The sequence below is a fragment of the Bos taurus genome, chromosome 1 (genome assembly GCF_002263795.3).
Source record: "Bos taurus isolate L1 Dominette 01449 registration number 42190680 breed Hereford chromosome 1, ARS-UCD2.0, whole genome shotgun sequence".
Taxonomy (NCBI): domain Eukaryota; kingdom Metazoa; phylum Chordata; class Mammalia; order Artiodactyla; family Bovidae; genus Bos; species Bos taurus.
Genome location: NC_037328.1, coordinates 149,647,355 through 149,663,997, shown reverse-complemented (window position 1 = coordinate 149,663,997; position 16,643 = coordinate 149,647,355). Strand labels below are relative to the sequence as shown.

The 16,643-nt window shown below is 43.2% G+C and overlaps 1 protein-coding gene across 7 annotated transcripts in view; it reads right to left on the bottom strand.

The window, feature by feature from the left end:
• The window catches only part of DYRK1A (dual specificity tyrosine phosphorylation regulated kinase 1A), a 144,521-nt gene that overhangs the window by 47,588 nt on the left and 80,290 nt on the right, over positions 1-16,643 (bottom strand). The window contains exon 1 of one of the 7 annotated variants that reach the window (XM_059885122.1): positions 12,206-12,414. The exons of the other annotated variants lie outside the window; for them this stretch is intronic. The gene's annotated coding sequence lies outside the window, so the exon portion shown is untranslated. Of the gene's footprint in view, positions 1-12,205; positions 12,415-16,643 lie in introns of those variants that run through there. 7 annotated transcript variants of the gene reach the window in all.

Genomic DNA, 16,643 nt, shown 5'->3' with positions numbered 1-16,643 from the left:
TTGACACTGCATCGCCCAGGAGAGTGCTCTGTACAGTAGTCACTGTCCCTTCACCTAAGACTGGTTAACAAGGCCTTCTCTTTCCTCTTTGTGATCAGTCTAATCAAAGGCTTATTAATTATATTAAGTATATTCTTTTATGTGTATTTTCTATTTTTGCATGCATCTTGTTCTATCAGTTAGCAAGAGAGGTGTATTAAAAATCTCCCATTTAGGTTATGTATTGGGTCACACAAAATCGTTTTACTGATGAATAAGGCCTTTTATCGTTATAAGCTGCCCCTCTTTCCTTCCAGTAATGCTTTTCACCTTGTCTGATATAGTTTCCCCAGTGGGTCAGACGGTAAAGCGTCTGCCTGCAATGTGAGAGACCCAGGTTCAATTCCTGGGTCAGGAAGATCCCCTGGAGAAGAAAATGGCAATCCACTCCAGCACTCTTGCCTGGAAAATCCAATGGATGGAGGAGCCTGATAGGCTACAGTCCATGGGGTCACAAAGAGTTGGACACAACTGAGCGACTTCACTCGTCTGATATGACAACAGTATGACACAACGAGCCTTCGCTTAATCTGTGTGTGCTGTCTTTTCTCCATCTTTTACTTTCAACCTATTTCCTTAAATCTTAGGTTTGTTTCTTGTCAACAGGCTTCCCTGGTGGCTTGGCTGATAAAAGAATCCCCAGGGAGAGATCCCTGGGTTGGGAAGATTCCCTGGAGAAGGGAAAGGCTACCCACTCCAGTATTCTGGCCTGGAGTGCACAGCCCATGGGGTCACAAAGAGCCGGACACACCCGAGTGACTTTTACCTTCACTCTTCTTGTCAACAGGGTAAAGATTTAATTCAAGTATGAACACTAATAATCTTTCTATTTATTCCAACTGTTTTATGTTTCTTTCTTACTTTCTGCTGGATTAAGCTTTTTATATACTATCCTTGCACGAAGGTTATTACTTTTTAGTTATCTTCTAACATTGGGTACCCAGGTGGCACTAGTGGTAAACAACTCGTCTGCCAATCCAGGAGACTTATAGAGACTTGGGTTTCACCCCTGGGTTGGGAAGATCCCCTGCAGAAAGAAATGGCTACCCACTCCAGTATTCTTGCCTGGAGAATCCTACGGACAGAGGAACCTGGTGGGCTACAGTCCATGGGCTCACAAAAGGTGGGACATGACAGTATGGATTATATATCCTTCACTCATCAAAATCTAATTATTCCTTTACTTCTACAAACTATTGTTGACTTGCATATATATACAAACACACATACACATACACACAACCACAGGACAGGGACTAATCACCCAGTGTGAGCAGAATCACACTCAAGCATTTTGAGGGTCAGATAATTTTTTGACATCCAGATAGCCATGAGAGAAATAACCAAGAAATGGATAGCTGCTGCTTAATTATCACCGTTACCCTCCTACAAAACTATCATCCTACAACAGTTGTTTCACTTTCTTAATCTAGATCCAGTGAATTACATGCATTAAATTCAACAAGCGTTTACTGAGGGTTAACTGAGACCCTGTTCTGTGGGGTGACAACACCACTCGTGATCTGAGACAGCACATCTCGAACTTCAACGTGCTTCAAATCGCCTTTAAGGCTTGTTAAAACTGCAGATTCAGACTCAGGAGACTAGAGTAGGGCTTGAGAGTCCACATCTCTAACAAGCCACCAGATTCTGCTTTGAATAGCAACTGAAAACATCTAACTGCTCACCTTAATAAAATAAAGCTATTTTCCAACTCATGCAAGTAGCAGATAATCCAAAAATAGGCAATATTCTGGCTATGCAATACACCATAAGGCTTTTCCCTCTAACAGATATTGGGGTTTGTGGGTTTACTAACATATTCCTGTCTGTAAGGATGGTATGGAAGGTGACAAAGAATCTGCTGTTCCTTTAAAAACTTGCTGTAGTAATCTAAATGTGGATCAACAAGAAATAACTATGTTTCTCACTTGTGGGGTTTTTTAAAAAGCTACTTACTATATTATCTATTTACTATGAAACCTATTGTAACTACCTGGTAACATTACTAGTTATGTAGTGAAGTAAAAGAAAACTTAAGCTTCTAGCATGAAGGCCTCATGGATAGGTATGTCAGCCACAAGCTCACTGTCTCCTTTCTTAGCTCAACTGCCAGAAACAGACTCGTTTAGTTTCCTCTCACAATGTCAGGAAGTATTTAAGGTGTTCACTTAATCATTCCCCTCCTATAATAAAACCCAAGAAGATGAGCTAATGTGGGAATTTCTTGTCAACCTGATTTTATAACCAAACAAATCATCACGGCAACTTTCCATCTTCCCTTTTAATTCAAATGTTAATGAGAAAGAAGACTCAGTTTATCCTATAGCAGAGATGACGACAATAAAGTATTAGGTTGAACTATATGAAATTGCTGATGTTAGAGCTCATTTGGAGTACAAAATAGCATTTCATATGATATGGTTTAACCTGCATCTGCCATATGATATGTAACCCTTATTCAACTAAATTAAAAATCATTTATAATATTTTAGCCTAAAAATGTTATCATAACACGTTGCAATAGCAGATCTTTTAATTTAATAAAAAATTTATGAAACAATTCAAAATTATCTTCAAAACCATTACGTGGAGTTCAATTCCAAAATAATGTTTTAAATTGCTGCCAAATAATATAAAAGCCAAGTTGGAGAGAATTACGCACTGCAAGGTTCTATCTTCATTTTTTAATGTCGTTCTGGATCCTTTTTACCATGAGCATATTTTTGTAACTTTTTAAAGGTCATAAAAACACTACTGGTAAATGAATGTGAGCACTCACGCTCAGCCGTGTCTCTTTTGAGACCCCATGGGCTGTAGCCCGCCAGGCTCCTCTGTCCATGGGATTCTCCAAGTAAAAACACTGAAGTCAGTTGTCATTTCTTCCTGCAGGGACTTTTTTAAGGTTTATAAAAATGTTGCTGATAAATAGTTTACTAAAAAATAAAGGAGCTTCCTCACTATGGTCTAACAAGAAATGGTAATAACTAGAGCCCTTGTAGAGATAAGCACTGATTCTAGAGAAACATCTCATGAACAGACCTTAGAGACTGGGAGAGGGCAAGACAGAGGCTGCTGCTGCTGCTAAGTCGCTTCAGTCGTATCCGACTCTGTGAGACCCCATAGACGGCAGCCCAGCAGGCTCCCTCATCCCTGGGATTCTCCAGACTAGAACACTGGAGTGGGTTGCCATTTCCTTCTCCAATGCATGAAAGTGAAAAGTGAAAGGGAAGTCGCTCAGTTGTGTCCGACTCTTCGAGACCCCATGGACTGCAGCCTACCAGGCTCCTCTGTCCATGGGATTTTCCAGGCAAGAGTACTGGAGTGGGGTGCCATTGCCTTCTCCCAAGACAGAGGCAGAGGTAGACATAGAGGAAACACCAAATAAAAAAGCCTGGGAGAAAACCCTGAGTGGAAACAACAACCAGTTTAACCATCTCTGATACGAGACCCACATGTAGCGCCACTTGCAGCTAACCTGAAATTTTTTTATTAATATACTGACAGGGGACTATCCTTGTGATGGTATTAATCCACATTAGATTTTAAAGAGATGGAACAATATAAGAGAACAAAAATAAATGAAAATAATTCAAGTTAATTAAAACTAAGATGTTCAAATGCAGGAATTTTTATGAAGCCAAGTCTCTTTAGACAGAATTCCTTTAGAAATGAGGGAAGGGCAACCAAGCTTAAGTGGGAAGAAACCACCTCCAAAGTTCCTAGCAACATGACATTACCCATACCAAAAGAAAAGAAAAACCAGCCAGTTGGACTTTGAATGGTGGCTGAAAAGAAAGGTACACAATTAAGAGGGTACCTGAGTGGAGTCCACAAGTAAGACGCCATTACCACCAAGAACAGCGCCTAAGACATGGCCTGAGTTCAGGAAATACCTGTTCCGTGCAAGAAAGAACTGAATGCATCAGGAATATTTAGAATGTGAAGAAAGGGTTCAAAAAGGAGGGAGAAAGCTGAAGGAGGCTAAGAATGAAAGAAGCATTTTTAAAATGAGAGGCTCATGAGCCTGAAATAAAGAACAGTCTGACTGGAGCACAGGCTATAGTCAATTTCTGACCATTTCCCTTACTCACTTTTACATCCCAAGCACATACCAAAGTGCCTGCCTCCACAGTCAGTGTTAAATAAATATATATGAAGGTGAAACTATGTTATGATTCTGTAAATTATCTCATTTTAATAACAAATGAATGGATTTATTACCCTCTAGTTAGTAGCCAAAATATATCACCACAGAATGCATGCGTACGTGTACAAACACACACAATACCCTACTAGCCAAAAAAGCACATTCAGTTGTCTACAAACAAGATGAAACTGCCTGGGTTTATTAGTCTGAGACAGTAAGTAAATCTTGTATTAAACGGTTAAGAATAACAATTGCATAAGAATAAAAACATTTCTTTTTAAAGCCCGTAGTATCAGACTTTCACTTCTGACTATTTTAGAGTGCCTGATACTGAACTACCTCGCTCACAGCAAACCACTAATGAAACTGGTCAAACATATGAAACAGCTTGTTTTCAGATACTGGACAACAGGTTGCCCAGAACTGTGATCGCAGAGAAAAGGGAGACACGCTTGGTGAGCCGCACAGTCACCTTGGCTTTCTATCTGAAGACAACTCCCAGAGCAGAGTGTGGGGATGGGGAGCCCAGAGCACAGGATCCTGCTCAGCTGAGAAGACGGACCCGAGAGCTCAAGGCTACGAGAGCTCAAGACACAGCACGCAACATCTGTCGGGCAGGTAGAAGAAAGGGAGCGATGCAGAGAAGGAGCCCCGTGAATTGACGCGTAGGATCTCCTCGGCTCCGTGGCCACATACCAACTGCACAGCTGTCAGGGGAAGGTCCCTGAGGCCACGCAGAGAGCAATGGCTGACGGCTAGCAGACGACCGACAACTACCACAACTCACACTGGGAACTACGAGCACTCGTTCCAATCACTTAGAGTGGAAAAGCCCCAATAAACACTGCACAGAGACCCCGTAAAGTCTCTACTTCAGGGGGAAAGCTATACTAGCCCTATGAAAAGGCAGCCTTCTTCTTGTCCTAACAGACTGAAACAAACCTCCAAGGATCAAGATGATCAACAACCGAACTTCGTATCAGGACAAAATTCAGCCCTTCTTAAAAGCAGGACAACAAAACCCAGAGGCTCAGCAGCCTAGCACTCCTAACCAAACGTCACTGGGCACACAGAGAGGCAGGGAAATGTAGTCTGGATTCAAGAAGGAAAAAACTTCATCAATGGACCCAGAAATAATAGAAATAATGAAATTAGCAGACAAAAAATGATCAGAAATCTTTTAAAATATAAAGGAAATTATGAACAACAAATCTTAACAGGTTAAGTGGAAACTATAAAAAGAAACAAAAAAAATTCTAGAAATGAAAAATGATTGAAGTGAAAAATTCACTGAATGGATCTAATAGCAAATAGCAATTAAACACTGCTGGAGGGGGGAAAAAAATCAGCGAATTTTAAAAAGAGGAGTATAAATTAACCAAACTGAAAATAAGTACAAAATATAACAGAAAAAATATAAACGAAGCATCCAAAACCTATAGAACTCAATCGAGCTAGCGATCCTAGCTACCTTTGGAGGAGGTATCAAAGGGAAGGATAAAGAAACTGGAAAAGAAAAATTTATGAACACATAAGTCAAAAGTCCTCCAAATTCAATTAAAAGAATCAACCCACAGACCCAAACTCAATGAACCCCAAGCAGTATAAACACATACACACACCATTAAGGCATTAGAGCAAATTTCTGAAAACCAACAGAAAGAAAAAAAAATTTAAGCAGCCAGAAAGTGGGGGAAATACCCATTTACACACAACAAAACCACTAACTTCTCATCAGAAACCACGAACACAAGAGTAAAGCAACATCTTTAAAATAATAAAAAAGACCTTTAACCTGCAATTCTATACCCAATGAAAACATCCTTCAAAAATGAAGGCAAAACACTTTTTCAGACTGTCAGCAACCGAACTTGCACTCCAAAAGTGTTCATAGTTCACAGAAAAAACTGTGATCGACACAATGGAATTAAGACCAGAAATGGAAAATACGTAGCTAAAACAGTGAAGAGGTTTCCCTCCTAAATGTTTTTAAGAGATAATTAAAATTTTTTAATTCTTTAAAAAAACTTTTGTTTAAAGCAAAAATAACAATATATTGTAAAGTATGTAACATATATAAAAGTAAAACATGACAACCATAAGACCAATGACAGAAGAGATCAATTGGAAGTATAAGACACTCTTAACCTAAGGATGCACGTCATACACCCTCAAGCAACCAATGAAAAAGATGGATGGATGGACAGAGAGACAGAAGATTATCCTCAACTAGATCACAGAAAATCTTACTTAGTCCTTCAGTAAATGGCCTTTAAACCCTTTCAATTACAAAAGGCAAATCACATTTTTATAGCTGAAAAGGTCTTCTCAATAATAGCATCTGGAACACAAAAAGGATTAAAATAATCACTTAAGATACAGCTGCTGAACTCTAGAATTATTATAATGTACATAGTATAATATGTAACACGGGTAAATTTATGTTTTTTCCAATATTCTAAAATTATAAATTTTTAAATAGTCAAAATAAAGCAGGTAATACCACCTGGTTATTTTATGGGTTACCAGCAGCTATAAAAATTCCAAGTGGAAAAAGAAATCCCTTTTTTCTAATGGCTTCCCTGGTGGCTCAGAGGTTAAAGTGTCTGCTTCCAATGCGGGAGACTGGGGTTCGATCCCTGCGTCAGGAAGATCCCCTGGAGAAGGACCATTCACTAAATAAAAATGTTTACTCAGTAATAAGCCCATTTAAACTAAAAATTTCCCGCTTTGATAGGAAACGAAAGTGTCAAGCAGCCTTTGCACCCTTAAAGTCTAGAAACAGGGGGTGGGGCTGAAACAAAGACAGGTCAACAAAGATACACAATTTCTCCAGAAAAATTTTACAAGTGAGATTAAACCCTTCAAGAGATCAACTCCAATCACCTGAAGAAAGGAAAGATCAGGGATTCTCTAGCGTAGCCTGGTGCTACTGGTGACTGACACCGGATTAGAAGCGGGAGTCTCCTTTGAGTGCAACAATGTTCCTGAAATGCACGCTCACCTGCCCCTCTGACAGCTGCTCACCGCGGACGCCCTAGGACCCAGACCCTGTCAGTGCACAGCAGACACACTGCGTGACTGCGGCCTGGCCCGCTCACCTGCAGTACAGAAAGGGCACAGACTCCCACAGACTTATACACACGAAGCTGCCACTAGGAGATTCAGAAATGCCAAGACAAAAATAAAAGATTATTATGCTGCAATAAATTAAACATCCAAGCTGCTGAATTTTAGGTATAATTAACTGGCTGCTGCTGCTGCTGCTAAGTCGCTTCAGTCGTGTCCCACTCTGTGTGACCCCATAGACAGCAGCCTACCAGGCTCCCCCGTCCCTGGGATTCTCCAGGCAAGAACACTGGAGTGGGTTGCCATTTTCTTCTCCAATGCATGAAAGTGAAAAGGGAAAGTGAAGTCGCTCAGTCGTGTCCGACTCTTAGCGACCCCATGGACTGTAGCCCACCAGGCTCCTCCATCCATGGGATTTTCCAGGCAAGAGTACTAGAGTGGGGTTGCTTTCTCTGACAATTGATTGTAAATTGTAGGAGAAGGTATCAAATTGGAGGAGGATATCCTTCCCTTTGATACCTCCTCCTCCTTTCAAGTGCCATTGCTTTCTCCAACAGTTGATTGTAAATGACTGTGACAAAACTTTTTAAAAACTGAAAACTAAAACTTTACTAGCAAAGTTACATGCTAAAGAAAGCAACAATCAAAACAATGGCCCCTTGTACAAAATGCTCACAAACATGCTTTTGAGGCAAATTAAGGTTGAGGTAAATGCAATTATTTTTTAAAAATTGTTTATCTTCACAATGGTAGAGAAATGATTCTTGTTGGCTTATAACTGTTTCAAATCTCTACAGCCTCTAACCTGTTCCCCCCACCCTACTTCAGTCCTCTGGGGAAACCAAAAGCAAGCTCCTTTCTGGTGGTTTAATTTTAGATGCTATTTCACCAGACAGCCCTGCAGAGGGGCGGGACAGGACGCCTTGTGAATGAGCAGAACCCAGGTCTCTGCACAGGGAAGAGCGATGAGACAACAGCTGCCCCAGGGGCCTTTCCCACCCGTATCCGTGTCTCAACACAGAAACAGCGCCACATATAAACACAGGACCTCACTTACATGTATCTCCTTCTAGCCACGGTATGAGAATGACATGATTTATTCAACAGGTAACTTGTCTGGCTGAATGAGACCAAGCTCCTATTAAAGAAGAAACATTCTACTATCACTTGAGAATATATTTCCAGAGTCAAGAAGATCTACATGGGACAGTGCCGCTGCTCCAGCAGGCATCTGCCTGCTAACAAAAGTGAACAAATAACGCGTCCCGCCTGGAGTGCTCGGATGAATGCTAACACTTGTGGAGCTGAAGGATTTACAAGTGAACTGAAGTCATTTGGCCTTCAGTAAAATTAACTTTCATAAAGAAAGAAAGATACCTGAAGTTTTACAGAAATGACGCAAACTGACAAACTCTACAAGTTGTAACCAAGAAACACTTCTTTCAAGCAGGCTAAGAAACGATCACTCAGACAGACAGTAAGTCAGATCTGAGAATCCAGCGTGTCCTCCGATGACAGCAACCAAGGCTGGACAGCTGTCCTCATGTGCGTACCCGTCAGGCGACATACCCTTTTTTACGGTTTAGCAGATACACCCACCTGAGACAGGGTTAGCGGCAGCTGACAGAGCGGGGAACAGTTAAATTCAGCCTCACTAGCGGTAACGTGACCTGTGCACTCAGTGAAGGCCACACCCCATGATTCCCAGTCAGGAGCTGGGGTTTTCGTTCACCTCCTTCTCAGGTCAGAGTCATCCGTGGGACAGTTCAAGAACACTGAACCCATCTAGATGGAACGGCCCATCTCAAGTTGCTCATAACCACCTCTGTGAAGCCCCGTGGTCTTGGGCTCTGCTTTCCAGATCTCCAATACCTCCATCACAGGCAAATGTAACAAACTCATTTATGAAACAGGGAAAATGAAGATATACCTGGAAAGCCCAGCTTGCTCCACAGAAATACACTGAACTAGGATTGAAGACTTCCTCTCACTTGCCTTAACACCCGCACGCACGCAATATGGTAACAAATAAGTCAGGTTCCTCATACATGAAAGGAGGTGGTTCATCGTCTTGTCCAGTCACGTAAATGCAAAGCATTCCTTCCCTTGTAAAATGCCATGGATTTGAAATGTTACACAGATCACAGACAGAGGGAAGAAAAGGTTGTGCTCAAAAGTCTTCTGTTTAGAGCTTAAATGACACATTTTAATAATTGGTGGCTAGATACATAGCAAAATACTATTTTTAAAAAACTTTAAATCTTTTATACACACAATATATGACTACGTTCACACAATTAAAACCTGAATTACCCAAAGATGCTCCCTCCCCCACCCCATTTCAGCCTTTTTCTTGAGATGTCTTGACGGCAACTTTGCCAGGGCCCACACACACTACAGTTGCCTTCCAGAAATCTGGATACACAAAAGGAAGAGAGACGATATATTACAACCCATCTAAAAGTTGAAATATTACAAAGCTGTTAAAAAGGTGAACACTGCCGCTCAGCTGCCCTGCCCTCCAGCAAGAAGAACCAGACACAGAACGAGGCAGCGAGGAATGCGACACTGGCGGGGACGTCACCTGCCACCGGCTGCTGCCACCTCCAGCTGCGCCACGACCATGCCGCTTTAACGAGTGTCTGGAGAAGCCACCGAGCTGCAGGGACACTAACCCTCTTTGGAAGGAAAGCCGACCCGAGCCTTCCCTCATCTTTGCCTCTGCCTTCTCCCAGAACACACACAGCAACAGCAGCTGAGAGGGGAAAAAAAAAACACACCACACACACACTTTTTAAAACTTCTTCCCTCTCCAATGCTAGGCAGAAAAGGGGAGAACCATACACATACTCCTCTCCTCACTCTTTTTTAGTTCTCGCTAGACAGCTGTTAAACATACAAGATATTTTTAAATCTAGCTAAGTACTTGGTTGGGTACCTATATTGAATTGCAGCATAATACTTAAAATTATCCAGTGAGGCAATCATTTGGCTTTGTGATTCCAATTAAAACACTGTATATTTACGGGGATTTTCCATTACCAAATGCCCAAAAAGCAAGATATTCATCTGACCAAAGACACTGTCAAAAGTTAAGCACTGAGCAACTTGTTAACAGAGGTTATAAAATGTAATCAAATATAAAAAAGTAACCTTTCATTAAAAGTGTATTTATGCAGTGTAATATATTTATATAAAAGTATATTTATTTATAAATAAATACATCATTTTAGAGCTCATCAGTAGTTTTCCCTCTTCCATATCCACTGTGCAGAAAAGTGTTTAAAATTTGCATCTGAGTTCCATGTCAAATGAAAACAGTCTGGAAAATGTTACTGTCCAAAATGTTATACAATATGTTTAAATATATAAAGCTGTCTAATGATGTAATTAATAAAACTAAAATCTCCCCCACCCCCCAGAAAAAGTCAGGCAAAAAATGCAATTCTCACAAACCAACAATAAGCATATGGGAAAACCCTCAAACTCACTCAAGTCAAGAAGTCAACAAATAACAATGAGATTTCACGATCTACCTCTCAAACAGGTACGTTTTTCCAAACCCAACATGATACCCTAGCAGTAACAGTACAATCAAGCAGGTTTCTATGACCTTTTACCAGAATGCTGTCAGCAGTTTCTCACAACTAAAGAAACAGTAAAAAAAAAAAATAGTAACTACATTCATTCAACTCTTCTTCCAACGCCAATCTTGCCCCAGTATGCCTCAGATCCACGCGAGCTCCATGAATTGGGTGGCTTTATTGCAGCAACTGTTACCCTTCTTCGCACAGAAAGAACCTGAAGCCCAGCAGCTCACGGGGCCTTAAGTGTGGGCCCCTGCTCGCGCTGGTCACTGGGAACAACCCGGGACCGGCAGGGTCCTCTCTCCTGATCGCAATCCAGGCCTCGGAGACCAAGGGGCAGGCAAGCACTCGAGAGGCACGAGAGACCCTGCCTGCAAGAGCAGCCTGCCGCGTCCTCGCACAGGAGCGAAGACAAACGGACCGGGCAGGAAGCAGACAGGCTAGAAACAGCACCCTGCCTGCGCACGTCCCTGCCCGAGTCCATGTCAAGAGACAAACCAGTGGCTGTGGCCGGAAGGGAGGGCAGTTTAAAAGGAATCTAGGAGAAACGGATAAACGTCACGTCAAACTTTACAAACACCTTTTAAGAAAGCCAGTTCCCCAGCCCCCACGGGTTTTGTGAGGCGCTCATGAAGACCCTTAGAGAAGACGAGGTGGGCAGCGGGCACTGTCCACCCCAGGTCGCACCTGCAGTGCCCGCCCCAGGGAGCCGGGGGGGCTCCCCAGGCTCCAGCCCCACCTGCCAGGCACACCCTCCACTCCTCACTCTGCAGCTCGGCCTGCCCACCGCCCTTCCGAACCACCACTCAAATGTCCCTTCAAGCTTAGCCAGAGAATACAGACAGGGGGGAGCTGATGGACAGAACGGTAGGCTGGACCAGGGTCTTGCTGCCAGGTAAGAGACGGGATCTGTAAACCAGGGAAGAGGCGGCCAGGAGGGATGCCACTCCAGCTGTTTTCAACTACAGCAAGGAACGCTTGGCAGGGTCTGGATTCAATTCTGCCACTTACTACCTAGCTACTGAGTGGATAATTCAATCTGTGTCTCCCTTTCCATCTGCAGAATGGGTTAGTAACAGTGCTTGAACCTCAAGACCATGATGAAAATTAAAGATTAATTTAGAACGGTACTGGGCACAGGGTAAGTGCTCGAAAAATGTCTTGTTGCTCAAGCTGATCACAGCACAGTGATGTGCAAGACAGACGGAGGCGGAAAACCTCAAGCAGAGAGCAACTAGGGGCTCGTTTCAACCGTCTGAGCAAGGACTGAGAGAGTCTTTAGGAGGCTATTGTCGAAAATGGAAAGGAAGACGCGAGAACAGGCACCATGAGACAGAAATGACAGGACTTAAAAACTTACGTAAATATGGAAGATGAGAGACAAGTCGGTTTCAAAACCGACTGCGACGTTCTGAGCCTCGGTGACTTGGGAAACAGTGGTGACTGGGAACGTCTGAGAAGGGCACTAGCTGAGTGAGCGTACCTCCTTAAAGGCGGTGTGATTTGATCCAAGACTGCGGTCTCGTACATCTCAGCAGTGTTCACGCTATCACGCACACGACGGTTACACTTTGTTGAAAACAGAAAGGAAAAACAGGTACAAAAACCATAAAAGGAGAAGGAAATGGGTGCAGAGGAGGAGGGAAAAAACCCAAAAACTGACGAGGGGAGGAAGAGCCGAGGGTTCTGGTCCAGGTTCTGAGGTGAACCATGTGACAATGGGGAAAACACGCCACCTGGACCGACAGCCGCTCCGTCCGACACACACCCCCGTGTCACACACAGGGGGCTCGCACCATCCATGTGGGGCTTCTTTAAAATATACGCATCACTCTGCTTTCTTTCCCGTCTCTGAAACGTCTTCCTAGAGCGCCTCTGTTTCTGACAGGTCTGAACCCAAGCTGCTCTGGAGGCTTGGGCAGAATAAAACGTTGAACATGGTGACCAACCACCGCCCCAGTCACTTCCAGCCTCGACAGCGCATTTGCCTGAGCAGACCTCAGTCAAGCACACACGACAGTCCCCACGCCAAGGAGGGCTTGCGTCTCCCAGTCCGACCAGGACCACGAGCGTGCCTCGTTTCCCTGCGCCTTGCGCATACTGTGGGTCTCACTAACTGAAGGCTTGTGCAACCCCAGTCAAGCGAGTCTATCAGCGTCATTTTTCCAATAGCATCTGCTCACTTCATGGCTCTGTATCACCTTGTGGTAATTCTTACAGTATTTCAAGCTTTTTCATTATTACTACATTTGTTATTGTGATCTGCGATCTCTGACTTTACTACTGTAATTGGGGGGTTTTGTATTTTATTTTTTAAATCAAGGTATGCACTTTTTAAAAAGATAATGCTATCGCACACTTAACAAATGACAGTATAGTATAAACGCAACTTTTATACGTACTGAAAAATTAAAAAATTGTGCAATTCACTTTACTGTGGTGGTCTGGAGGTCACAAGACCTCTGAAGGTGTCTGTGCATAGTTCTCTCTGTATATGAGGGGTATCCACCACACTATGGTCCGAAGCATGCTCCCAATCTTCAATACCAATTTCCTGTCCTTAAAGTCACCTAGGTTTTCCAGAGCGCATAATCTTAACTTCTAAGGTATTTTAAAGACTTTCTAATTACAGTACTTTTAAAAATGGTCTTTAAAAGTATTATGTACAACATCAGCTCCTGAAAACACGAGGTCATAACCTTAAACATCTGTGTTAAATTTCTCTGCCTCACTTTGAACAGATTCATGACATCAAATGATGTTCATAAGCATCCCAAACTACTACTGAAACAGGCTTACGCGTCATCCTAAAGAGACCTCGATTACTCAAAGTAAAGAAATGAGCAGTCTACACAGCATGTGCCACAGCAGAGGAGATAATGTAAAAGACTGTTTAAGGACTCAAATATGTAAGGACTGAAAATATGTTTGGGAAAATTATTTTACATTCAGACATGTACAGTACAAAAAATTTTTTCAACTTCAAATATAATCACAATGCTAAAAAACTAGATTTAATTTTAACACATAAAACATTTCTTTTTTTAGTTGAATGACACACCAAAGTAAAAACATTGATACATGCCACTAACACTTCTTCCCACTTCCCACCTATAAACATGTTTTTATTTTCCTTTCCTTTTTTAATTAAAAAAAATTTTAAATTGAGGTATACTTGACAGTCCCCTGGAGAAAGAAATGCGACCCACTCCCATATTCTTGCCGGGAAAATCCCAAGGATACGTAGCCTGGTGGGCTACAGTTCTAGGATCACAAAGAGGTGGACACGACTGAACGACAAAAGTACTTGGCATACAGCATTTTATTAAGTCTAATGATTCGATTCTTTCTTCTTTTAAGTCTTTAGGGAAACCACTCTCAAGGTTAAGGAACTCTCAACAATCTAATGCCTAAAATGAGAGGAAGGAATCGTTATAACACAATTTCAATTAGAAGTTTATGCTAAACTAAGTGGATCTGGGTTTCTTACAATATCACTGAAGAACATACCTCTTCAGAGGAGCTTAAGATAGCAGCCCTTCCCTTCTCCTTCCTCCCGGGGCTGCCAGAGCCCATCTCCAACCACCCTCGGGCCGTCCTCCGGGGAACTGCTTCCATCAAAGAGCCCCTCTCTCTCCTACCATCATCCACCTCTCCCTTCCAGTTCTGTCCAGCATATAAACAGGCTCCATTTCCTCACTGTTAAAATCCTTCCTGGATTCTTCATTCCCTCTTCATGATCAATCTATCTTCTAACTCTTTCAGTCAACGAATATTTACTGAGCCCCTACTATGCTCTACACCTAAGCTGTCCAACACGGCAGCCACTAGTCACAGACGGCTACTCAGGGCCTGAAAAGCAGCTAGGGGGAACCAAGACGGGCCGTAAATGTATAATATACAAGACTTCAAGGATGGAGCACAGAATAATAGAATGTAAACTATCTCAATAATTTTTAACTTTAACATAATATTTTTCAGATATATTTGGTAAAATAAAACATTTTACCAAACTTTATATTAATGTTTCTTTTTTCTATTTTTTTAGATGGTGACTCCTAGAAACTTAAATTACATGACAGGCTTATACCCTACCGGACAGCACTGTTCTAGATAAAGTCCTCAGCATTAAGGACATAAACACGAAGACAAAGGGCAAAGTCTCTGTCTTCCTGGAGTCTGCATTTGATTGCTGGTTGGGGGAAAGTAGCAGTCCTCAGACAGTAAGTGAACCCCGTAATATCAGAAAAAATGTCAGATTCGTGTTCTGAAGGAAATGAGACAAGGAAAAGAGAAACTGGATGTGGCAGGGAGCTGTGTCTGCTCTCCACTTCCCATCCCTCACACAAGAGAAAAGGCAGCTGCGTTTCCCCCCAAGCCCACACTCGAGCAGACTGGCAGTGGCCGCGTGGGGCACACACCAATAGTCACACAGCACAGAAAGCACTGGGTCCAGCCAGAACCCGGTCAGAAGGCACGCTATGTCTGCCCAGGCTGGAGCAGACGGGGCTGCCAAGTGAAACCCCGTTCCACAGGCTGCACCCCCGCATCCATCCACTCAAGCTGGAGACCTCAGAGGCCTCATGCTCCCATTTCCCCCTCTCATTTCTGCCTGTGCACACACAATCCAACTACATTCTAGAACCCTGGCCTCAGGAATGTCTCACAAACTCATACACTTATTGCTTTACTCTTTGTTAAGATCTTATCTTCCCAAGTGTTGGGGGGAAGGGGGATTCTACAGTAGTACCTGCACCTCCTCATCACTGCTGTCAAATCGCTTCCTTAAAAAAGTTCCCAGATCAACACCATGAGACATCAGAGCACCCAGGTCTCCCATCCCATCCTCGCACTACACATCCTTCCTCTGAGTTGAACCAACAGTGTCTGAGCAGAAGCGGACCCTCTGTCTGGAGTACTCTCTTTTTCTCCTCTTTCCTGCTCCTTGAGGAAATCTTGAGGGGTTCCCCTGTGGCTCAGCTGGTAAAGAATCTGCCTGCAATGAGGGAGACCTGGGTTCGATCCCTGGGTTGGGAAGGTCCCCTGGAGAAGGGAAAGGCAACCCACTCCAGTATTCTGGCCTGGAGAATTGGGGTTGCAAAGAAGTGGACATGACTGGACGACTTCCACTTGAAATCTTGAACTCAGCATTCAAGGCCCAGTCTCACGTCACCTGCTCTTAGGAGCGTCCCCAGAGCCTCGCAGCGAGCACATCAGTTCTCCTCTCTGCTACGAGCACTGCAAGCACGGTCCGTGCGGGAGCATCAACGGGTCCTTACAATCAGCACCCTTGAGGGAGTACTGGTCTTTCTGTTCACAGATTCTCCTAAACACAACAATGTCAAGGTTTACAGCAGACACTTAATAAGTGAATGAGTGCAGGAAACTAAGAGAGACCCAGGAACCCCCTGCCCACAGCCCTCCAGGGTGGACGAGGGGATCCTCATGAGCTGCCCTCCCACTCTTCACTGCATCAGAACGATTCCTATGCGCATGGCTGGACCACAAGGCCAGACTGTCTCTCTCACTCACCTCTTTCACGCCAGCACAAAGATGCTCAGTAAGTATGTTACTCAGTGAGTGAGTGGATCGACAAACATTAACAGACATCAAGTTCCCAACCTCAATTTACAGATGGGCCACCTGCAACCCAGAGTTGTACCAACTTGTCCAGAAAGGTCAGAGGTAAAATCAAGCCTGGAACAATCTCCTGTCTGACACCCCAGGACAGGACATCTTCTCCTGATAAAAAAGCCCTGATGTAGGCATCTGTCGCTTTCTGGTCACTTGGTCTCTGG